The 23,935-nt window shown below is 56.2% G+C and overlaps 1 pseudogene; it reads left to right on the forward strand.

Moving 5' to 3' along the window:
• Positions 1-1,191: 1,191 nt before the first annotated feature.
• Positions 1,192-23,283, forward strand: LOC116880607 (annotated as a pseudogene).
• Positions 23,284-23,935: the final 652 nt, after the last annotated feature.

Below are 23,935 nucleotides of genomic sequence, written 5' to 3' on the forward strand. Positions count from 1 at the left end.
CCTCCACACCCCCGCCCTTGCCCCCAGGGCTGGAAGCCCCATCTGCAGTGACTATTTTGAGATGGGGTCATTCAAAACCCAAAGTGGACAGATACTTGGGGTAACTGGGGCACAAGATGAGCTTTGACCCCCAGATGTGGGGCTGGGGGGGGCATGACTGCCCTGAGACCACCCCAGGCACCCCAGGTCTCTTTACCACCACAGACCACCACCGACTGTGAGCCGGAGGCGACTCCTCCATCAGGCACCCAGCGCCCCTCTTGTTTCTTCCTTGTCTCTCTCCAGCCCTGCCCCCCACCCCTGCGCCCACCCCCCTCCTGGAGGCAGAAGAGCAGTGTTTGAAACCCATCACACCTCTTGCCAGTCACCCCGCCCCTCTCACCTGGCTTCCTCCTCAGTAAAATGGGCTGGGGGGCGGTGATCCTGCTTCTCCATGTTGAGAGGCTGGGAAGGGAGGTCAAGACTGTGCATGGGTGTTTGGGACATGCCTGGCCTGGAGAGACACTTAGGAAGGGAGGCCTGTTACCCTCCCACTCCAGGTGCTTTGTTTCTGAACCAACAAGCAGTTGCCCAGCGTGGGCGTCAGGGCACAGCACTGGGTACCACCTGGTGCCTACCCCAGGTTGGTGGCCACAGTCACGGGCTGGGGTGCCCTACCCCGGGGTTCACATCCAAGGTTTCCCCTTACCAGCTGCTGTCCTCAGTTTCCCCAGCTACTCACGGGGTGCTGGGAAAGTTAAATGAGTGAAAGGTCTTAGGATGCACAGCTCAGGGCCTGGAAGACGCATCTCAGAGTTCGTTCTTATCTAACCGTGTCTGCACCGCAGTGGGGGCGGGAGGCTGAGATGCAGAACTGGGCTGGACGATAGGGATTTTGTTCCTGCTGGGCCCAAGGGTTAGGGTTAGAAACGGCCCAGCAAGGGAGCTGATCCGTGCGGGCTTCCTCTTGAGAGTAAGTGGTCCGGAAGGCCAGGGCAGGAAGATGCTCAGGGTGTCTGGTCTCACAAGGGCCAGCCTGCCGCCCGCCCGCCGCTCTCTCGATCTGGGTTCCCTGTCTGTCCTGCTGCAGCCTTCCCAGGGGAGTGGGCCAGGAAACCGGAGCTGCGGGCAGGAGGCGCGGGCCATTTCGTCCACCTGGGGATGGCAGGGCGGTACAGGTGAGGCCATTGTTCCTGCGCACAGGTGGGGATAATGCGTCCTGACAGCCCTAAGGACGGGCCCCTGGCAGCCCCGCCGGCCTGGCCCGAGCCCCAGGCTGGCCCTCGTGAGCACCCGCGTTCCAGAACGTCCTGTGAGTGCTCCCCACGGCCCAGCCTCTTCATGTTCTTCCAGCGCCCGCGGCTCGGACACACCTGGGAGCAGCGTGGCCCATTCACTAAGTGCTTTGGCGAAGGTCACCACCAGCCCGGGACAGAGTGAGTATTGTCAAGGGTGCCAGCCCGGCCTTTGTGCCCTCCAGGCTGCCCCTGACCGCAGGAATTCCTCGTGCTCACCCTCATTCACACCGGGAGGGTGCCCACGGCCGTGGGGGCGGCCTCCCGCCCTCCCTCCCTGTGATGATGCCTTTGGGCTGGAGGCTGAAGTCTTAGCCAAACGAGCCTCACCCACCTTTCTCCAAAACCTAATTGCCACGCTGTGTCTGTGATGGGCACAGACCCAGGGTCAGGCCTGCCAAGAATCTCCCCGTGTGAATAGCTCGCAGGACATCTCCTGTGGGAACCAGGAGTCACACAGGGCCTGGCGTCTGTCCCCAGCCTGTCTTGTGACATTAGGCAGATCAAAGCCCCATTGTGAAAAGTCATGTTCACTGTTTGTCCGCCTGGAGCCCATGTCCTGGGACAGCCCTTCCCTCTTCTTGGATTCGGGGAGGGAGCTGACCACCGAGCCGTGGGCCCCTACGTTACCTCTGGAAGGAGCCCCACCGAAAGTGAAATCGTCTCTCCTGGGTCTGAGGCTGCGGCACACCCTGAGAAAGAATGAGACAGTGTGGGGCAGCCCGGCTCCCCAGTGTCTCCAGGGGAGCAAGCTCCAACTTGGCTCTACAAGTAGCAGCTGAAAGGCAGAGAAAAACGTCACGGACGCTGAAATCACCAGGGTGTCCTGAGCCAGCGATGAGGGAAGGGCCACTGGAAGCGGCCGGGGGCGGCGGCCTCAGCCCAGCAGCCCTGGGAGGGCAAGGCAGAGAGGAAAGCAGGCTCGGACAAGCCTGAGCTGCAAGCCGTAGGAAGGCATGAGGTCCTCCCAAGGGGCAGCTTCCCTTGCTCCCACGTCCCACAGCTGGGTATCCAGCAAGGGGGAGCCCATCAATGACCCATGCGGCCGTGCATGAGCTAGGAGGCCCTTGACACATCCTACGGCCCACAGATCCGTCGGTGTCGGCTGGCTGGAACACAAACTGAGTGCCGGGACAATGCGTAGATCTCAGTCAGGTGTGTGTGCCTCCCGTCTGTGTCTCTGGTGTATTAGTCAGGGTATGCTAAGTTTTGCTGCAGTAACAAGTTCATCTCCCAGTCGCAATGGCTTAGCACCACAAAACTTCATTTCCCTCTACAGAGCTCAGACCGAAGGGCCGGCTTCCCAGGGCAGCTGTCCAGCACGTGGTGACCCGAGACCCAGGCCATCTTCGTCTCTTGGTTCTGGTGGAAGAGGTGTGTGTCGGGCTTCTTGCCGCCGTGCCTGGAAGCAACATGTCACTTTTGCTCACTTCTCACTGTCCATAACTTCTCGCGTGCTCTCTTTCTTCCCCTTCCTGGGCAGTGCAGTGAGCGCCCAAGAGGGGGGACCGGGAAATGGGATCCAGTGTGTGTCTATGATGGTGTCTATCACACACAGCAAGATCCTCTCCTCTGTTTTAGAAGCCAAGGAGGTGGTTCCTGGACAGGGAGGTGATGTGAACCAGGCCAACAGAGGGAGTTGGCAGGGATCACAGTGGATCCAGCCTAATTCCCGTGCTGGTGTTTTTTGGTGGGCCACAGCGCCACATTACCTAGATTCCTTTTTCTATCCACTTCTCATCTGGTGTGTGAATTCTGTTGCCCCAGACCCCTTCTCTTCCTGGGAAGCCCCGTGCAGGGACCATGCTGCTGGTTGCTCCCCTCAGAAGCACCATGTCCTCTTGTCTGGGGCCTGGGACTCACTGGCAGTGCTGTGCACATCGATGAAGGCAAACCATACTAGACTACTGGTCTGGACCTCAGATGGCTAAAATGAGCAGAGAATATGCCACCATTGCTCGTGTGTGGCACCCCAGGGGCAGGGATGGGTGTGGCTGCCCGAAAGGTGCTGTTCAGCAGAATGGGGCTTTGGACAGGTGTGATATTGTGATTTATAAGAGATGTGGATTTGGTCTTTGTCCCCTTTCCTGGCACAAATCTCCTAAAATCCTTGGAATTTCCCGTGATGAGAGCGTAAAGGTGTCTTTTGCTATGTTAATGAGGCAACTTTTGGAAAGCACCTCAGGAGTAAGGCTGGTTGCCAAGGGAGCCAGCCCAGTGGTCAGAGGACGGGAGGTTTCAGTAACACCTCCCAAGAGGTGCTGGAGGTTGAATCACCTGCCGTTGGCCAATAATGAGTTAATTGATGAAACCTCCGTGAAACCCAAAAGCCTGGGTTTGGAGAGCTTCTGGGTTGGTGGAGACCTGAGGGAAGTAGAAGTAGGGAGCTCCATGCCCCTTCCCCACACCTTGCCCTATGCGTCTCTTCCATCCGGCTGGTCCCGGTTATACTCTTTTATAACAAATCAGTGTTCTAGTAAGTGAAGTGTTTCTCTGAGTTGTGTGACTAAGGTAAAATCAGATCATTAGGCGGGGCCCTAATCTCATCTGACAGGTGTCCTTACCTGTAAGGAGAGATCAGGACACCGACACACACAAAGAGGGTGGACGGCCTGTGCACGCCAAAGAGAGAGGCCTTGGGAGGAACCAGCCCTGCTCCTGCCTGGCTCTTGGACTTCCAGCCTCCAGGAACTGAGGACAAGAAACCCTGTGGTTTACGCTGCCCTGTCCGTGGGACCTTGTGCAGCAGGTCTTGCTGACTCTACAGATACGTGGTTGCAAAGCTGTGGTCTGTGAGAAGATCCCACCCAGGGTGGTGGGGCACAGTGGAGAAGTAGGAGGGACCCTGGCAGACCAAGGCCTGGTACCGCAGGATGCTGATGAGCGCCAGAACAGCATGTGTGCCACGGGCTCCATGGGGGACCGGGTCTAGAACCGGGCCAGGTCACAGCAAGGTCAAAGCTACGCTGAAGAGCTGTTTCAAGAACTGGCAGTGACTTTGGATGTGCATGGCTCTCTGCAGATCTGTATGATGCCTCTCATGGGCTTCCCAAGTGCTGCTTTGGTGCCAGCTTCCCTGTTGAGTGCGGAGGACCCCGATAGAAATAGCAGTGATGGGAGTTCCAGAGGACGGGAATGGGGGTGGCGGCCTCCCAGTCTCCGGCCCGGAGGAGCCGAGAGCTCGGGGCCCCACTCCTCAGTGTGCCCTCGGAGAGGAGCGTTCAGCCACTCCTGTGTCCCTGGCCTCTGGCTGTGCTCCGAGCTCACCCAGCCTGCAACCGTTTCAAGAAGCAGCGCCATGTGTATCCCAATGTTCACAGCAGCAATGTCCACAATAGCCAAACTGTGGAAAGAGTCAAGATGCCCTTCAACAGAAGACTGGATAAAGAAGATGTGGACCATATATGCAATAAAATATTACTCAACCATCAGAAAGGATGAGTACCCAACTTTTGTATCAACATGGATGGGACAGGAGGAGATTATGCTGAGTGAAATCAAGTCCTCCTGAAAATCAGCATGAGGGCGCCTGGTGGCTCAGTTGGTTGGACGACTGCCTTCAGCTCAGGTCATGATCCTGGAGTCCCAGGATTGAGTCCCATATTGGGCTCCCTGCTCGGCGGGGAGTCTGCTTCTCCCACTGACCTCTCTCCTCTCATGTTCTCTCTCTCTCATGCTCTCTCAAATACATAAAAATCTTTAAAAAAAAAATCAACATGACACCACACACTCCCCCTCCTCACTCATACCATCTCTTGTTTTTATTAAATAAAAGTGGAGCTGTAAAAAAAAAAAGAAAAGAAAAAAGAAATAGCAGTGATGGCCTCTTCAACTCACATGCTGCAAGCCTTGCAGCCATGGAGAGGAGCACCTCCTCATCACCTCTGACCCTCACTACAGCCTGGGATGTCCTCACTCTACCTGGCACAGCCTGGTGAGGACTGGGAAGCCTGGGCTCATACAGCTGTTGGGGCCCCCACCTGGGATTCGAACCCGGGTCTATGGGACCTTGGAGCAGAAGCTCCTGGCCATTCAGTCTTGGCCTTGCTGCATGTGGGCATTTACCAAAGGGTGGTTCTTGGCCACTTTTGAAAGATGCTGGCATTGATGGCAGCTCCAGATTGGACCCCAAACCTCCCACCTGGTACACCAGCCCCCAGGGTTGGGGTCTGGGCCCAGGGTTGTACTTGAACTCAAGGGCACCAGAGCCCCAATGCAGGGAGAGAATGTGGAGTTAGGGACATGGGGTGTTCAGGACTTCCCCTCTGCTGGACACAAAGGCTATGGCTTGTCTTGTAGCTCTGGGAACAAAAGGGCTGTGTCTGGGTCCATGGGAACAGCTCTGGCCCTCTGTGTGTGCTGATCAGAGACCCCAATGTCAATGACAACTCAAGCTCAAAGGCAATCCAATTACTGCATTCTGGAGCCATAGCCACCCTTTCCTCTTGGGGGTCCCTGTTTCCCCAGACCAGGCTCTTAATTGGCCCCTGGGAGGAATCTGAGGGATGGAGTCCTGTTCCTGGGGCCCCTGCAGACACTGGGGAGGAGAAGGAGCTGTCAGGGCTCCCAGAGGAGAATAAGGCCCCCCGTCCAGGATTACCCACACTGTCAGCCAGAGAGATGGGCCACAGCCACCTCCCCTGGGCCAAAACTTATGTCACTGAGCTCCTGTGCACCTGTCCTGCACAGAACTGAGCTCTATATGGACCGGCACCTCTCTGGATGAGCTCTGGTCCAGTGAGGACCTGGGCTTCAGAGTCACAGACAAGCAGCAGAGGAGCCACTCTGAGTTCTACCTGCATGATCTAATGGAGGCCTTGTGTTGGCCTCTGAGCCTCACCCATGCTGTTCCTTCCACCTTCCCTAGGTGGCTCTCATCTTCTCCATGGTGGGAAGAAAGGGCAGGTGTCCTGCATGCCAGCCCTCTGCCCACAATGTCATGTTTTGTCCTCCAAGGATTCCTGTGACTGCTCAGGCCCTTCCTGGGCCAACCAGTTGGACTCACCTTGGGGTCAGCCAGAGGCCACTACCATGGCCTATTGGGGAAGGGCAGAGCCTTAGTTTCAGACCTGGGGTTGATTTTCTGAGATTTCCTGAGAAGATATTTATTGGGAGAGGAAGTTGCAAGAGGTGAGAAATTCACCCAGAAAGTTGAGGAATTGGATACTTAGAGAAAAAGGATTTTCTCGCAAGGGGCTGTGTCTCCTTGAACCTATACACCTGCAGATTCCTGGCACTCACTGTTTATCTGCCAGAGATTAAAAACCTGAAAAAGTCAGCTATTAGCATGCAAATCCCAGAAGAACTGGCCTGATGTGATTTGCATAGGAGCAAAAGCTCCTTCTGATATCCTGGGGCCCAGGAGGCCTCAGTCTTCAGAATAGCTCCAACTTCCAAACACAGTGGGGCTTCCTGCCCAGGCCTAGGGCAGCCATTCTCAAGGTGGGGTCACCTGGGCATGGGGTAGAAATGCAAAATCTCTGGCTCCTCTTTAGACTTGTTGAATCAGCAACTCTGGGAGTAAGTGGAGAGGTAGTCCATGTTCATGGATTGAGAAACCCAATATTATTTGATCTGTAGAATCAACCTGAACCCAGTCAAAGTCCCAGCAAACTGTTTTGTAGGTGTTGAGGAACTGATTCTAAAACCCATGTGGAAAGGCATGGGTAAGAGAGTAGGCAATGCAGTTCTGAAAAAGATGAGACTTTGGGGACAAGGTCAACAACTTGTGTTTTAACAAGCCCTCAGGTGAGTCCTGGGCACAGTCTGGGGACCACTGGAAAAGCAGAGAAGCTGGGGTGTGGGAGTGGAAGGGACCATATCTGGAGGCTGAAGTGTTCAAGGGCTTCCTCCTAGCCTGTCTCACCTGGTGAGTGGGCATCTCCATTCTCCCTTAAACACACCCCAAGGTTGTTTTTGGGGCAGGGGAGGGAGTAAATCTGATTGGGCCAAGTTGGAGTTTTCTCTAGCACCAAGGGTTGGCTGGGGAAAAGGTGAAGTGCATTCTACATTACTAAAGCCTGTTTCTATTATAGGTGTTTTAAACCCCAGTGTAATTCTGGTGTCCTTCACAAGCCCTGCCTGGCCCCTGTTCTGATTTGTACTGATACCTTCTAAAGGGCCATGGTCACTTTCTTCCCCCTGGACTTCTCCTGACCTCCTGCTGGCATCATCCACCAATGTTTCTCCCATCCTGGTCACCAGAGTGGCCTTCCTAAAACACAGTGCTTTGAGAGTTTTTATGTGTTCTGTGTACTCAATTTTATTTATTTATTTATTTATTTATTTATTTATTTATTTATTTCCTTTAATGGCTTCTGGGTTTCCTGTCTTGTGTAGGAAGACTTTTTGCACTGTGAGGTTAAAAGGATATTTATCTTTATTGTTTTCCATATGCTTGTAGTTTATAAAGAAAAAACACAAAACTCCTTTACCTTTAACTCATTTGGAAATTATTCTTGTGTACGATGTGAGTTAGGGATTTATCTTTGTCCATGGTCCCAGCTCTTCTATTTTTTTAATTTTTATTTTTAAAAAATTTAGAAGGTTTTATTTTTATTTATTTGACAGAGAAAGAGAGAGAGAGGGTGAGAGACAGAATACAAATAGTGGGAGTGGGAGAGGGAGAAGCAGGCTCTCCGCTGAGCAGAGAGCCCCATGCGGGACTCGATCCCAGGACCCTGGGATCATGACCTGAGCAGAAGGCAGATGCTTAAAGACTGAGCCACACAGGCGCCCTGTCCCAGCTCTTTTAAACAAAAAATTTGTCGTTTGTTTTAATTTCCTACATATACTGGGAGGAACCTTTGAACTCTTTTTCCTGCTAATCAGTTTGTTCCCATGCCAGGAGGACACCATTTAGTTACCATAGCTTCAGAATAAGTTTTAATATCTGGTCTGTTATGCCCCAATAACGGGCCCGTGACTAAAGGAGCGAGACTGATACAAAGCTAAGGTCAAGCAAAGCTTTATTTCGCGCCCAGCATCAAGAATCTAACCGAACGTTTGGGGACGCACCTCTTACAAGAGAGGGCGACCCTTCTCTGTTTCACAGCCTAGCTTTTAAGGGCAAAGGCCATGCGGTCGGGCCTGGCCACGCACAGGTGGCCAATGAGATTGTAACACACACAGGAAACTCCACAGTGATGCGAGGTGACCAGCTGAGTTACAATTGACCCTCGTAGACATCTGAACCAGCCTATTACACCTTGATTGGGATTGGAGCCCAAAAGGCTCCCAAAGGGCGGGGCCCATACTCCTTGGTAACCAGGGAGACAGTATGCGTCCCCCCACTGATCGGATGTCTCCACCTGGCCTGACCCACCCTTGTATCTGGGCTTTGTTACCTGAAGCTGGTTTCCGGGACTTGTCTCCAAGTAAATCCCCTGGGGGAAGGGGAGCAGGGACAGTTTCTAAATAGGTCCTTACAGGTCAGTCACATCCTTTCATGGTCCTCCTTTCCTCCTTTTCTTTTCTTCTCCTCCCCCTCCCCCTCCCCCTCCTCCTCCTTCTTCTTCAGATTTATTTATTTATTTTAGAGAGAGTGTATAAGCAGCAGGGGCAGATGGAGAGAGAGAGAAACCCAAGCAGAATCCACGATGATCACAGAGCCCAGTGCCGGGTCTGATCAAACAACCCTGAGATCATGACCTGGAGCCAAAACAAAGAGTCAGATGTTTAACCTACCATACCACCGAGGGGCCCCTGGTCTCCCTTTCTAAAGCCATCTTGACAATTTTTGAGATTGATTTTTTTCCTCCCTGAACATCAGATTCACATGGTCTAATTCCCCCACCCCCCACAAAAAGAAGATTTGGTTTTATTTTTAAAGAAATGACACAAACCCAAACTCAGAGCCTTGCTGGGATTCTGAAGGGAAGAGAGTAAGTATATCAGTCCCTGAAGATTTGGCCAACTGTGATACTAGATCCCTCTCAGAGTACATCTCTCTCCACTAATTCAGCCCTTGATTTAAGTTCTTTAATGGCATTTCATCATTTTGTCCTAGAAATCTTGTACACTTCTGATTAGATCTGTGTCTAAGTATTTCATGGCCAGCTCAGCGAGATTAGGGCATCGGGATATGGCAGGCCTGGGAGAAACAGAGCAAGGTCTGCCACATGGTGATAAGGCATGTGTCTAGCAGGTGCTAATTTTGGGGTTGCACGGGACTTCAGGGGCCACACTGGCCTGTAAGCCCAGCTCATGGGGGTTTCCAGGGCTGCATTTGGTTTTGATGTTGGACACCTTTGTGCTCAAACTCGCTGTCATACTACACGTGGGGCATCAGGATCATCTGGAATTTGTCAGGTTGGTGGTGGCATGAAAGGGTGGGCTCTTCCCTTGTGCTCCCAACGTACCCCCTCTTGCTGCAGCAGGTAGCAGGGTTAAAGCTCCTGGGGTCCTTTAAGACTCAAAGGGCCAGACAACAGGTTTGACTCGATGGCATGGAGGGTTTGCAGGGCTCTGAGCCTGAAGCCAGCGTCCTAGCTGGTGGCTGTCCCCCCATCTGCTTATTTCCCACGGCTCCCATCCCCAGAGTTGGGGCACAGAGTCAGACCTCGCTGCCCCTTGTAGCTTCCCCTATAGCTGCCCAGACCCCAGGACAACCAGGACCTCGGCCTCAGTGGGCCCCTGCTGCCCCGTCCACCCATCCATCGTCCCTCTGCCCGCCGAGTGTGCTCGGGCTGCTACCACAAAGCTCCCATAGACATGGGTGTCTCATAGATGGCACAGATTTATTCCTCACACTTCTGGAGGCTGCAGGTCCAAGATTAAGGCTGTAGCAGACTCAGTGTCTGGTGAGAACCTGTCTCCTTGTTTGCGGACCATGACCGCTCACCGTGTCCTCAGGCCGAGGAAGCAGGAAGAGTGCTCTCCGGGGCCCCTTTCATAAGGCACTGATCCCATCTGGTAGGGCTCCAGCCTTGTGACCTGATCACCTCCCACACACCCCATCTCCTCAAACCATTGCTGTAGGGGTTAGGATTTCAACATACAACTTGTGGGGGGGACACAAACGTTCCTTCTATAGGACCGCGTGTCCTCTCCTCACTCATCCCTTCAACAGTCCAGCCACCCCACAGCCCCCCACCCATTCCACATTCAGTGAGCTTGCGCTGCTGGGACGTCTGGTAGGGGACAGCTGAGTGGACAAGGCCATGGCAGACCCATGCTTGGGGCCATGACAGAGCAGCTGTTCCCATCTGGGGTTTTAGAAAGCATCAATCTATCCAACACCCACTCCCTGCTATGTCTCAAGATAGCTGATAGGACCCTACGTTGCTCTGTGGACTCAAATGGCTCCTCTTGGGCTTCAAGGAGGCAGAAGGTGCCAGATCAGAGCCCAGGCCAGGGCATCCCCAATGCATGTAAACCCTGGCACCCTCCCTGACTTGCTCTGTGACCTCAAGAAGGTCGCTGCCCGCCCCACCCCCCACCTGGTCCCCACTGCCCCCATCACGAAGGGATGGGATTGGCTGCTTTCCAAGGCTCCTTCTGGGTCCCTCTGGGTCCTTCTGGGTCCCTCTAGGGGCCCCCCTACTTCGGCCATGCACGGAGCAGACTACCCGACTTTCAAGCTCAGCATTCCTCCCCCCACCTCCCACCTGCCCTGGGGTGGAAACGCTGACTCCGCATTCTCCCAAATGTCACATGTTTCTGCCCATCACACCCTCCCTCTGTCTTCGTGTCCTGCTCATTGTCTGCGTCCCCAGCCCATGAGCTGATGACACGCAGGGTCTTCTGGCAGCGGAGCGAGCATGATGCTGGGATGTGCCCCGTGTGGGGCTCCTGGTGTTCCAGCCCCTGTCCTTGTTGCTGCCCCAGGTCATCCCAGTGCTGGTGGTTCTTTCGGCTACTTCTGGGACATCCCAGGGCCCCAGCTCACATGAAGCTCTGTGTGCCGTGGCCTGAGGGGGCCCTGAACCCTGCGATCGAGGCCTCCTTCTCGTCCTGGACAGAGCGGCAGCAGTGGGGCTCAGAGGGAGACTTTGAGCATCATTGCTAGTACTGTATGTAGTCAAGGCACTAGGAGGACCAGGTGGACCCGGAACTGAGCCCTGGCATCCCATGCTTGGCACAGAGGAGGTACCTGGGAAGATGTTACGGGCTGAATCACCAGCTTCCCTGGCTTAGGGCTGGACGCTGGAGGAGGAGCCAGGGAGAGGGAGAGGCCTGTGAGGGCAGTGATGGGGGCAGGGCAGCCTCTCGTGCTCACACCGCTGCCTACGCTCCCCTCGTCACACTGTGGCTCGAGGGTCCAGAGCTGAGTTTGACCAAGGACGCTCAGCTGATGGAAGCTTCCAGAACCAGAGCGCATTGCACCGTGGGAGGAACGCGTCCATCCGCCACAGCTGTGACTCACCAGGACCCGCCGAACAACTAGTTTTATCTGCGTGCCTGGGCAGAGTGTGGCCATCCTGGGTGTCACTCGGGTGGCAGGTTGAAGGTGACATGTCAGCGCAGAGGGCCCCCACTCACCTCCTCATCTTTCCATCCCGTTCCGTGCACCCTTTTTATCAGAGAACTTACTGTGCAGGCTGTGACTTACTAGCCGTTGTCACTACCCCTCGAAGTGTCCATCCATCCCCTTCACGTTGCTTGGTTTCTAGGGCAGAAATGACCTTTCCCACGTCCTGCAAAAAGGCATCACCACGTGGTGGGCAGTGACCCCAGAGAGAGCTGGCCAGGGGTTCCCAGCACTGCTGAGTGCCTACTGCATGCACTGCCCAGCACCGAGCACTTTGGGACCCCCCCTGGAGCTCACAGTCAGGACTCGGGATTTGGGCTGACGGTGACCACGTGGAGGGTCTCCTGGCTGCTCACGGTCTCAGCTGAGGAGCCCAGAGGCGGAGTGGGGTCTCCCAGGGGGTTAAACTGGTTAAACTGGGCGCTCCACAAGCGCCCTTGAGCCCCTCCTGTGAGCCAGGCAGGCGTCGGTCCACCTGGAGACATGGTGGGGAGGCCCTTCCTGGTGCGGACAACGGTCTAGTGAACAATACACGTGTCATTTCGCCCCCTGGGAGGGCCAAGGAGGTGCAGGTTCCTGAGTGGGGGGGGGCTGCCTGAGTGGAGGGCAGAAGTCAGCCCTCCGTGTTGTGGAAGGCAGGGTGCTGCTGGCAGACGCACAGGGTAGGAGTAGCCCGGAAAGACGAGACAAGGACAGGAGGCCAAGTCACAGCTGGGACATTACGGACTTTATCCTGGAGCCGTACGGGGCGTCACACTCCAAGGGGCCTGTGCTGGCCTGCAGGATTCCTTGCTGCTGGCCGGAGGCTCCTCATCATTTTGGAAGAAGGGGCATCGTGTTGTCATTTTCTTTGGATCTCCAGGGCTCCTGCTGCCACCCAGGAGCCCAAGCCCAGCCAGGGGGTGGGGTGGGAGCCCAGGATCTGCCCATGGTCCCATCCTGGTGTGTGGGAGGAGCGCTGGCATGGCTGTCAGGCTGGGACCTGTCCCCTTTGCCGGGCAGGGCTGACGATCTGCTAGGCGCGCCTTTCCAGGGCCCATTCTTCTGGCGTCCAGCTCCGCACGGCCTCATAGCCTAGGGTTTCACGGGGAGTGGTGCTGTCGGGCTGGAGGTGGCTGCAGGACAGAGGGTGTGTGGCTGGGAAGGGGCGTGCTCTTTTCAGGCCAGGAGGATATCTGAGCCTGGGTCACTTTCTGGAAAGCTCGGCTTCTGCAGGGCTCTGGGCTCACCAGGGTCGCAGGTCTGTCAGCTGACCAGCGGGAGCAGGGGTGATGGAATGCCACCCAGAACAGTCCCTTCACAGTTTGGTCCAAAGGACAGGAATTCAAGTCCTGGTACTCAGAGTCGTGTGACCAGAGCCACGGAGGATAATTCCCAGCCTCAGCTTGCTCATCTGCACAGTGGGCATAACCATCAGTCTCCAGGGAGGAGGATGAGGGCCTTGGAACTGGGCTGGGAGGCCCTCTTGGGGGCCCCAGCCAGGCTGGGCACGTTCAGGGGCCTTTCTGTACCTCCTAAAGTTCTGGTCTCTGGCCGTGAGTTGCAGGCTCTGCTAGGCCGCATCTGCGGGCCCCAGGAAGGGCTGCCGTTCGGCCCCTCGTTCTTGGTGCTGGTAGTGTCACGGGCTTCGGGGCCACAGAATCTTTGGAGCAGGGACGCAACCCCAGGAAAGGTGGGGACCTTTCCTCCACTGGTCCCTGGGTGTGGGAGGGGCCGGGCAGGGAGCCTGCGTCTGGTCCCTGGGGTCCCTGGGTCTCCTCCGACCCAGCTTCACATGGGGCTCTTTGGGGCTTCGCCAGCAACTTGGGCTATTTCTCAAAGAGTGTTCCAGGGAACACTGGTCCCAGAAGATGTTCCAGGAGAAGGATTTTGGAGGTCGAATTGGCTTGAGAAACTGCTTGCTCTCTCCTCTGGGAGGGCCTAGTCAAGGCGCCAGCTAGTCCACAGTAAAGACTTGGCTTCGTCTTGTGACTTCCAGCCCGCCTGGGTCCTGTCCACATCCTACGGAAGCAGAGTCTGCCTTGGAAAGCGTTGGCCGCGTGCATCTGTGCCTGCCCTGCCCTGCCCTGCGTGCGGGGCAACGGGCTTTCCTCCCCAGGCTTTGGGCTTGGTAGTGCACCTTGTCTGGATGAGGGGTTCGCTGCTGCCCCGGCTCGATGCTGCGGAGGGCTCCTCCTCCCCTCCCAGAGCCAGGGACACTCCAGAGTCTTCCATGCTGCCTGGGGCCGAGAGAAGTGTGCAGAGGGGTCCGGGAAGCAAGCCGCCTGGGCAGAGTGGGGTTTCCCAGTTCTCAGCTTCAGAGCTGGATGGCCCGGGGCTGCCCAGAGGCCGGTGAGGGACAGGGACCCACGGCAGGCTCGGCAGGCTCTGTGCATGGGAGCCGGGCTAGGGAGAAGCTCAGTGAGGTCAGAGGAGGGCAGCCAGTTGTGCAAGCAGATTTGGGAAGGGGTCAGGGATCAAGTCTCCAGAAGCTTCACTTGGAACTTGTTGGGAGCCCGCCGGCTGCCCCAGGGGCAGGAACAGGATTTACCTGTGTGAGCTGGAGCAGATCCCGGACCTTGGCAGGTGGGGTGTGGGGAGGAATGGCATAGCCGGCACCGGCCCAGTAGCGAACACCCCATCTCTGGAGGTATTTTAGCAGGAACCGGGCCCCATGAAGCTGTCAGCCAGGCAGAGACATCGCAGGGTGGAGGCTTAGAGCATGCGCAGTGGTGTCTGCGCATTTGCTCACCACCCACCATGGGCGAGACACAGGTCTGGGTTTGAATCCCCCCTTCCCTCTCCTCACTCTGCAACCCTGGGCTGCTCTACTGAACTTCTCGGAGTCCTGGCTTCCTCACCTGTGAAACCCCTGTGGTTTCTATCCCTTTTCCTGCTGGGGAGACTGTCTGAAAACCAGGGCCTCCAATGCCCCTTGGGGAAGTTCAGGTCCTGTGTCAGACATAGGGGGTGCTCTGGCCACGCAGGAGGCAGAGAGCAGCTGTGGGCATGAGGAGGAACCCCACCGGGCTTGCCTTCAGTCTCTAGCTGTACCACCCTGGCCCTCATGTGGCCCCATGAGGATCTCCCAGAAAAGCTGCCCAAAGAGGCCCAGCCCTCCTGGTCTTGGTGGGCCAGCTTTTTCCCTCCCTGTGCTCACAGTGAGGGCCCACAAGCGGCAACGGGGGGCCCAGGAAACAGCCCTGTGTGCCCTGTGGCTGGGCCATGGTGAGGGTCTCTAGGGGGCTTGGTTTACCGAGTGCTGTAATGGGGACGCACGCGGCCTCTGTGTGTGGGAGTGGGGACCCCGAGCCCGTGACAGGTCCCTCCTCAGGGGCTGGCCTGGCGTAGGAATGGTCTGGCTCAGGCTCCTTGTGCTCAAGCAGATTGACAAGGTCCAGGGCCCTTGCTCTGACTCCCAGGGGACAAGATTGACAGCTGATCAGTGTGGGGCGGGCAGCTGAGTCAGGGTGTGCTGGGAACGGCGAGTCCCGGGCTCCCTTCTGGTCCCTCCCTCTCCTCCCAGGCCTGGCCTTGGCCTCTCGGTCGGGATCTCAGAGGGGAAAGGCCTGGTACCCCATGGTGGCCCTGAGATGGTGACGGCACCACGGCAGGAGGTCAGCCTCAGGGATCCACCAGGCCAAGGCCACGAAGCGTGCAGAAGGGGGCACAGCCCTTGTTCCTGCAGCCTGCCCCAGGGCCTCCTGCTTCTACTTCCTGCCCTTTCCCCCTGCCTCTGGGGCAAGTGTGGCACATCATGACTCCCATACCCTGCTACCCCTCCCACAGGCAGACCTAGGAACTCCCAGACCTTTGCGCTGCAAAAAGTGGTAAGTCCCTAACCTAGGCCGGCTTCCAACATGCGTTCAGGGTAAAGACGGGAAGGCAGTACCTGGGGGAGCGGCGTGGTGTGCGGAGACGGGCCCGACGAGATGAGGAGCCTGGGCAAACCAGGAGTCTTCTCCTGGTCCAGCTGTTCTTCCCTCACTGGCTGTGGTGACTTGTCCTGGCCAAGGCCTCAGCCTCCCGACCCTGGAAGGGCCCATTCAGGTGGTCCCAGAAGGTGGGGTTCAGAGACCCTGGGCTCTGAGGAGGAGCACTGGGGGCTGTGGCCGCGGATAAAGTGAGGGCCTCCAGGGCTCCGCCAGCTGTCAGTCTTGTCCTCACTCCTGTCGGCTTGCCTACTGGGGCAGCAGAGGCCCAGAGATGGGCATCACCCTCCAGGGACACATGTCAGGGCTGAGGACACCCCCCCTCTCCCATCTGGGACTCTCAATCTGGCTTCTTCAGCGGGATGGGAAAGGAGCTGCTGGTTCACCTGTAGGGGGAGAAGGGGGATTAGGAGAAGAGGCTGTTCTGGGAGCCCTAACTTAGGAGCCTGGACTTGGCAATGTTGGAGAAGAGGAAAGGGCCCTGTGTAGACCCCTACTACACACTCCACCTGCCACAGGTTCGTTGGCCCAGTAGAGGGGATACTGAGTCCAAAAGGTGACTCTGACATAAGGTCTGGGCCACACCCGGACTGCAGAGCAGGATCTTGCTTGGGGAGACAGTAGGTATTTGAAAGAGTCTCTTATGCAACCAGGATTAGATCAGAAGGGACCCATCCATCCACTCACCACCTCACTTTCCATCCACCCTCCAGCCGGTCTTCTGTTTATGATACCAATCCTCCATGTAGCCTGCCACCTATCCACTGGTTCATTAATCCATTCATTACGTGCTTACCTGTCTCTTCAGTTATCTGTTGGCCCATCCATTCAAAGGTCCATCCTTCCATCCATCCATCCATCCATCCATCCATCCATCCATCCATCATCTGTCTATCCATCCTACCTACTCATCCATCCATCCTTCCATCCACCCGTTCTACCCATTCATGTATCCATCCTATTTGTCCATCCATCCATCCATCTATCCACCCATCATCTGTCTATCCATCCCATCCATCCGTCCATCCATCCATCCATCCATCCCATCACCTATAACCCTTTCAATCATCCATCCCTTCATCTATGTATCTACCTTTTATTCCATGAACCAGTCTATCTGCTTATAGGTCATCCCTCCCTCCCTCCCTCTTCCTCCCCTCATAAAGGAGGCACTCATTTACCCAACTGTTCACTTGTTTACCTAATTATCCCACTGTCCATTCACCCATTCACACATTGGTCCAACCAAGGATTCATGAACAGATAATGCCACTCAAACCTGCCATAATGGTCCCAGAGTACAGAGCAATGCCATTTCTTGGATTTCATGACTGTCCCTACTTGGCAGATGAAAGCACTGAAACAGCGAGGGCAGTATATTTATTAGAAATAACTACTTCGGGCCAGACAGACCAGGGGTTCAAATCGTGACTCCATCTCATTAGCTGTGTAGGCTCAGTCGGTTGCCTCTCTTCTTGTGTAGAACAATGCGACCACTGAGATTTTTCTGGGAATTAAAGACAAAGGGTTTTTGTACATACTAGCTTCTTAATGGAAGTCTGGTGCTCTGGAGCAGTGCTGATGGGAGGTAGGGCTGTACCCAGGGCTGGTTCCTCTAGTCTCTGAGCTCCTTGATATCCTGTGCAGATGGTCCCTGTTCCATCCAGGGCAGCTGAGTGGTACCGACACCAGGGAGGTCTTTGGGGCCATTGGGGACCATTGGAAACTTGTCACCCAGATGCGGTCTTGGCCTGGCCTCCTGTTGCCGGCTTCCCTGGCCAAGGCTGCAACCCCAAGCATGCGACCTGAAGACCCATGGCCTGGGCTCCCAGGTTGTAGTTTCCCACTGATCCTTCCGCCAATGTGCCCCAACAGATGCCCAGTTGGTGGGCACAGGATGTGTGCACACTTGGAATGTCACAGAAATCAGAGCTGAAGGCCTCTGAGCTCATCCCTGCCTGCCTCGCCGGGCAGACCTGTCCCTTTCCCATGGTAGGTAAATACAGGACTCTATTTACACGGCAACACAACCGGCCAGCAGTGGCTGGGTAGTTGGCTTACATAATGGCAGCGTGGCTCTTGGGAGCCCCTTGGGTGTGGCAGGAAGCCCCTCCTTCACGATGGGGCTTGTACACTGGGTCCCACCCCTGGGGGGGGGTCCCCTGTTTGGGCCGGGAGTCCTAGATGGCCCCGTTGCCTGCTAACCAGTCTCCTGGCTCTCAGTCTCTTGGGGGCGGGGGGAAACAGGTCTGCAGGCTCGCTAGGGCCCAGCAGCCATGCCCACGGTTTTTCCCAGAATCCTCTTGTCCTCACTTTACAGATGAGGCGCTTGGGGTCTAGAGAGGAGAGATGCTCACTCTGGGTCATGTGGAGAAGGGGTGGTCTGACTCAGCCATGTCCTGGGCCTCCTGTCCTCGGCCTGGCCAGGTGGGGCCTTCCCCAGCGCCCCCCGCCAAGAGCCCTGAGGCTGCAGCCGCCGGGTCTGGGGGGTGACCAGGCCATAGTGGACCCCAACCTCCTCACCGCCTCTCCTCCATCGCAAGGCTCTCAATGCCAGAAATACAGCTACCCTTTCCTCCTCTGCTGGAGGAAATCTCAGCAAGGAAAGGATCTCAGCCTGCTTGGTTGCCTCCTCTGAGAAGTGCTCCCTGAACTCCAGGTCCTAGGGCTGAGACTCCTGAGGCTCTGTGGACCTGTTTCTTCTTCTCCCACAGGGAGGAGCGACCCTGACCTGGATCTCATGAGGAAACCACTATAAAACTCCTCCTGGTCCGCCACGCGCACCCACGCGGGATTCTAACATCCCATGGCAGACGGATACTGATGAGTCTCACTCCCTCGGCAGAAATCAGCTCTTCAGGGACAGCAGCTGCATCTGGTTTCTCTTCCGCTCCTCTTCCCCCATCGGCCCAGGATGGCGGGCGGGGGAGGGTGGGACAAGACTGGGCCTGAGCAGGTGGATGGATGGATAGAAACAGCGCAAGAATAAATGGATGCATGACTCCGTGGGCGAGTCGGAGGGCAGGAGGGGCAGGGAAAGTGGGAAAGAGAAAGAAGAGGGAGAGGCCAGACAGCTCAGTTAGCCCCACAGGCTCTGGGGCCAGACTAGGGCTCATCTCCCCATTCTGCTGCAATCGCTGTGCGACTTAGGTGAAGGGTGGTACCTTTCTGTGTCTCATTTCTGTTTTCTCATCTGTAAAGAGAACATAACTGTCCCTAGCCGGTAATGCTGTTGTGAAGTAAAAAAAAAAAAAAAAAAAAAAACCACCCCGAAGCACAAAAAAACAACAGTCCTGCAAGGGCCTGTCTTAGTGCAAGGGCAGCCTCAGTAAATGACACTTCAATTTCCTCCCTCCCAGACCGAGGGCTCCAGTTCCCAGCAAGGCCAGGTAGCTGCAGAGCCATTCCTGCCCAGGGCGTGCCCCACCCTCCTCCCCCGGTCCCCCCAGCATCCTCCCCACCCCCACAGCCTGTTAAAATCCCCTGGATCAGCGCCTCTCCCAGGTACGTCCTGGTTATGTAATCATTGCCGGAGCAGACACACTGACCAGCTTGGGCTCTTCCAGGCTCGCTTGTGTTTACTCTTTGGCTCAGGGGAGAGTTCCATTCAGAAGAAACTGCTTTTGTTTCTCAGCCTTCCCTTGGGAAAGCTGCGTTAGGGCGGAGCTCAGTGAGCCAGAAGGGGAGGGAGGGCGGGGTGGTGGCAGTGGGGAGGAGAGAGGCAAGCGGCCTCGCACAGCCCAGGGCTTTCCGGAAACATACACATCGCTTATCATGCGTTTTATCTCTTTAAAAGAAAAGGCTCAAAGAATTTCTTGCATGACCTGAATTTTTGATAACCCTAAAAAATGGTTGAAAAAAAGGTGGACTGTTATCCACGCCCCTAGTCATGACCTTTTATTTCACTTCTTACGGTGTTTTGTTGCCCTTTTATTCATGCGCATGCATCCATCTGTCCATTACACTTCCACGATCCCCCCACCGACCCACCCACCTGTCCACCAATTCATCCACCTGCCCATCCATCCATTTGTCTATCCATTCATCATCCACCCACCCCTCCATCTAGCCATCCATCCATCCATCCATCCACCCGTCCTTCCATCCATCCTTCCATCCATCCATCGATCTATCCAACCATTCTTCTATCCACCCATCCACCCATCCATCCATCCATCCATCCATCCATCCACCCGTCCTTCCATCCATCCTTCCATCCATCCATTCATCTATCCATCCATCCAACCACCCATCTACCCACCACCCATCCACTCATCCATGCACCTATCCACCTGTCCATCCATCTCTTCTTTTCTCTAGCATGTGTTGAATTAGCAGTAGAAGAAATTCTGGACTAGAAGTTCTGGGACCTGGTTCTCATTCTCAGCACAGACACTGTGTTGAAACAGATTGCTCTGTGCAGAAAGCGAGGTTTGCGATGGCCATCTTCCCATGTCCGAGGCTCAGGTCTGCCACTTTCTCTAATGCCCTTGGCCAGATCCTTTGGTTTCCTCCTCTGTGAAACAGGGCAACAATGGTGCTTGTCTTATTACTTTGAGGGCACAATAAAAGAATTTGCATGACAGTTCCTGGAATCACATTAGGTTGCCAGCGGGAGCTATTCTAAAACTGGGCTTTGGGTGGAGGATACCACAATGGGGGCAAGAGATTGCTCTCTCTTTGGGGCTTCCTGGGCAGTGGAGAAGGAAAGGAAGCAGCCAGCATCAGATAGGGGTGGGGGCCATCTATATTAGCTGGGGATGGAGAAGAACGAAAGAGAATGAGGTCAGAGAGACATTGCAGGGAAGGGCGCTGATGGCCACGGTGAGGAGGTTAGATGCAGGGTTTTGAGCAAGGTAGAGTGTGGTCAGATTGGTGTTTGGGAAGGACCCTTCTGGCTCCTATGTAGAGAAGGGTAGAAATGTTGGAGATGGGGTCCCACAGGGAGGGAGACCATTTAAGAGAATTGCAGTTGCCTGTAGGAAAGACCAGAATGCCGCATGTCACAGGGGTGTGGCACTAAACCTCACAGATATTTTTTCCTCCTAAATACAAAAACTGTCCAGGCATCAGAATCCATGGCTTAGGCATCAGGTGACCTCGCTGGTGGTGGTCATTTGGTAATGCAGCGTTCATGCCTTATCATCCAATCCTGTGTTCCCAGCAGACATTGCCAATTGATCGCAGCTCTCCTTCCCGTAAAGCCCAACACAGGGCTGTCCACTATGGTAGCCAATAGCCACCATTTAAATACGGCTTTTTAGATCTAAGTCAATTAAAGTGAAATAAAATGGGCAATTCTGTTGCTCAGCCTCAATTGCCACGTTTCAAGAGCTTGACACATACCTGTATGTGGCTAGTGGTTCCCATGTTGGACAGAGCAGATAAAGAACATTCCCACCATCACGGAAGTTCTCTCTGTGCTGGCCTCAGGCAGTCAGGCTGCTGTAGCCAGTCCCCTGGAGCTGGGAAGGATAGTGAGCTTTCTGTCCTCCTGGGGCCAAGCCCCAGACCCGCCGTGGTCACATCACACTCCAGGCTGGGTCTTTCCTTTCTATCTGAACTTGACATCCACTAAAGTCATTCTTAAAAGACCAAATTCCTTCAGGGCTGACCCTTTTTAAGTTTGCTTTCTTTTTGTGTCTTAAGGGAAAAACAACAACAACAACCCAGAACATAACAAGTAAACAACTTGCCCTGCCATGTGGCTGGCCACAGACACCGCTGGTGAGCGTCCTTTCTGCCCTAAGCTCACCTTCTTCCCCCAGCCTCCAGAGACTGGATGGCTCTGTTCTGGAGTCTATTTTTAGTGCTTCTGGGTGAATGTCATTGCTGCCGGAGGCTGACATTTCATACTCTGGGAACCTTGACCTGCTGCTTTTCCGGTTGTGAGCCGAACCGGCTTTTTCATGCCCCAGAAGGAAAGAACAATGATCATTAATAATTGGCATCTTCTGGAAAATCGGAAATGGAACCTCCGTGATCTGTAGCAGCCCTTAACCCCAGCTGCGCTGGTTGCAAAGGCTGCCCCGTGACCGATGCACCCGAGGTTCCGCGGCTGTCGGGGTCACACCCTGGGGCCACCAGGCACGCCACGGCAGGGCAGGTGGGCAGCCTGGCTGTAGGCTGGCCATGAGACCAAGGGGCAGAGGAGGTCAAGGCAGAGCAGTAAGAAGTTGATGTAGAGACCTGTGGCCCTGCCTGTAGAGACCAGCCTTGGTGGCACCCTCCACAGGCAGGGTCCGTGGAAGTGGGAGGAGGGGGTTGCCTTGCTCTCAGGGGTGGGGTGGGGTGTTTCAGCTAGGCTGGGGAGCTTGATTGAGCCTCTGACTCTGGGCTGGGTCCTATTCTGGGCCCTGGGAGGCACGGAGGGCAGCGAAGACCAGGAAAGAGGTGGGGGGTGGTTTGTGGGACAGGGAAGGTCATCTCAGGGGCTGGCTCAGGGAGTGGGGACAGATGGGTGTGAAGCCTCACTCCTTCAGGCAGGGACCGATGCTGCTGCGTTTGTCACCCCCCACCCCCGCGTGCCCCTCCCTTCCTCAGGCGCAAAGGTGGCCCTTTCAGTCCCTTGGGGAGTGGGAAACCAGGGCTGGCCTGTCCTTTAGGGAGGAGAGTGGGTGCACCTCTGACAAGGAAAGCAAAGGTCACGGGAACAATTCCTCCCTTTCACGCTGGGCGATCGCGAGCGTGCCGGAGCGGACGGAGCTGGGAGCCCCTCCCGGGCCGCCCAAGACAAACAGGGCGGCAGGAAGTTCCCACGCTCCCAGGCCGGAGCCGCCCGGAGCCACAGCACTCACCTGGCCGCCGGGGCTGCGAGGGGGCGGGGCCTCAGCCGCCCACAGGTGAGCGGCCGCGGCTCTGCGGGGGGAGGGGCCTGTGGCAGGCCCCGCGGGAGGGAGCGAGGAGCGCACGGGGCAGACCTTGGCTCTCCGCGGCCTTCCAAGGCTCTTACGAAGTTACTGTTACCATCTGCATTTCACAGAGTGGGAACCCGAGACCCACGGAGGTGAGGCGACGGGCCTCGGCTCCTACCCACGATAAAAGGAAGAGCGGGGGTTTGGACTCAGGCTGCTCTGGTTCCAGAGCCTGTTGGCCTGTTTCGTCTCATCGAGTCTGCGGACCTGGCTGAGGCCCCACTGTGCTCCGGACGTCAGAAATGGGTCAGTGGCCCTGTGGGGCTCCCAGTGCCCCATGTCACATGAGCGGCGACCTAGGGTTCCACCTGCGGAATGGGGGAGTGGGTCCCCGACTGTCTTCTGGGGAATATGCCAGGAGGTGATGGGACAGCATATCTACTTGTGGGGGGGGAAGACCGCGGAGGGATTTGCCTTTGGCTCCCAGATTTGTGTTTCCGGGTTACTTCCAGGGATCTATGGGTCAGGAAAGTGTGGGCTTTCACACCCTTACCACCCATGGACACCCCATTCCAAGGAAGTAGACGGAACAAAGACCTGGATCCCGGAGCCAGAGCCACGCGTGGCTTCCCTCTCTCACTCAGTCCTGCGGGCAGGACTCCCTTCCCTTGACCGACACTGACTGAGTGCCTTGTGTCCACAGGCTGGGGGCTCTCAGGGGCGCAGACAAGAATCCCGCCCACCAATTCCCCAGCACCCAGCACAAGGCCTGATCTGCGACGACTGCATAACCGGTTGTCACCACCAGCTCCCAGGGACAGAGACTCCCGCGGCTCCCTGGGGCTTTGAGGATCCTTGAGCCTTCGGGTCTCAGAGGACCCCTGGAATGGCCACACAGCTGCCTCGCAGGGACCCCCACCTTGGCCAGTCCCCACACAAAGGGCAGTAGGTCAGGACACTGTCGTGCTGCTCCTGGGTCCTCATCAGAGTCCACGGTAATGATGGGTTAGGCCAGGGGGAGAGGGTCTGGCTCAGGCTGGAGTTTAGGGCAGGCTGAAGCTGCTGGAGCCCAGATGATGGTCAGAGCCAAGAGGCTTGGACCAAGGGTGGAGCCCTGGGGTTCGTCCTGCTGTGTGGTTGCAGGAGAGGCTCTCGCCCTCTCGGGCTCGAGGCCATGAAACCCTTGTGACCTCTATGGCCCCTTTTACCTGTCAGATTCCAGATCCCCGAGGCCAGGAGCCACTTGCACCGCCGTCGTCTCAGGGCAGGTGTGCCCGAATGACCTGTGTCTGAGGGAGGATCCCCGACCAAGTCCCCCCTCGGCCAGCCTCCCTCAGGCTCCTGGCTCCCAGCTGCAGGAACAGGGAGTCAGGCCCACGGTCAGCCCTGCCCACTCATTCCTTCCACTGCCCACCGACTTCGGCA

This window comes from Lontra canadensis, unplaced genomic scaffold (genome assembly GCF_010015895.1).
Source record: "Lontra canadensis isolate GAN:19392208 unplaced genomic scaffold, GSC_riverotter_1.0 scaffold66, whole genome shotgun sequence".
In the NCBI taxonomy this organism is placed as follows: domain Eukaryota; kingdom Metazoa; phylum Chordata; class Mammalia; order Carnivora; family Mustelidae; genus Lontra; species Lontra canadensis.